The sequence below is a fragment of the Tyto alba genome, unplaced genomic scaffold (assembly GCF_018691265.1).
Source record: "Tyto alba isolate M040663 unplaced genomic scaffold, T.alba_DEE_v4.0 Super-Scaffold_13, whole genome shotgun sequence".
In the NCBI taxonomy this organism is placed as follows: domain Eukaryota; kingdom Metazoa; phylum Chordata; class Aves; order Strigiformes; family Tytonidae; genus Tyto; species Tyto alba.
In genome coordinates this window covers 46,936,131-46,937,369 of record NW_024881275.1, presented here as the reverse complement: position 1 = coordinate 46,937,369, position 1,239 = coordinate 46,936,131, and positions in this window count along the sequence as shown.

The window sequence follows — 1,239 nt, the reverse complement described above, 5'->3', positions numbered from 1 at the left end:
AGGCATCAATCCTGGTTTGGGTTGTTTTGTTGACTCCGAGCCTTCCTTCACAGGTCTCCATGCCTCTTCCCTTGGTAGGTCACTGCAGGACACGTTCTTAGAAAAATTTGGGAAACCTGACAGCCTTCACTGAGTTTCCTCTGGTGCTAAGAAAACACAGAGAAAAGGAAACCATGAGAGGTGCCGCTGTGCCCATCGTACAGATTCACCCTCGCCTGTTTTCCTCTCACCAAGCAAGTTGTGAGGTAAAAAGGGGACGTCCTGCTCCAGGGCTGCTGTTTCTGGGACCATGCAGTATGTAAAGAGAAGACATGGAGGGGCAGAGGAAGGGTTGCCAGTGAGCAGTTCCTGAAATCAGCACTGACAAGCCAAAGGCACTCAGGCTGGCACTGCTTAAATTGGCTGGACCCCATGAGAGAGGCAGGCCTTGACATCCCAGTGTCATCCAGGGAGGGGTGGCCTGTCCACCTGCAGCAGGGCAGAGTCTCCAGCTGGGACTGGGAGCAAAGGGGCTCTGCTCCCTAAACAGACCTTTCTCCCTGAGGTGGTGGCCTGGCAGGAGCACAGGAACTTACAGGACAGTATCCTGAAGTTCTTCAGGGACTTTGTCTCCTTAGCTAGTCCCACTAGTGAGCCTGCAAAGGAGCCAGTGAGGCAGTGAAAAGCTGTTCCTCTGATGACACTCTCCAGGCTTTCCTGGGCTCCCTTGTGTTGTCATGCTTCAGACAGCTCCTGTGGCCAAAGCAGCAGCCCCTCTGTTTTGATGGGTAGCCCTTGCATGCCCACTGCTTCTCCTTCCCTTCCCTGTCCTGCCCTGCACTCTTATCCCCACAACCCTTGCTTGCCCACAGGGAGGGCAGGCAGAACTTCCTACTTGTTCTAACTTGGTGCTTTCTGTTTGCACCAAGAACACAGACTGTGCACACCCTGTTCAATCCCACTGATCCTCCAGATGTGTCAGGGATAGGGAATGCCATGCAGCTCAGGGAACTCATCCCCCAGCCCCTCCCTGAAATGAGTGCAATGACACCTTGTTTGGAAGAGGAAGATTTAAATAAAATTGAGCAAGTTACACATCCAAAAATCAAACAGTTATAGCACCAGCATCTTTGCCTAAGTCTATCACTGCACAGTAATTTCAAGATCCTGTGGTAGATGCGCTTCCTGTGGGCCATATCATCCCAAAGGCTTTTAAGTCAAGGGCATTGCTGTCCCCACCCAGAAAGCAGGAGAACAGCC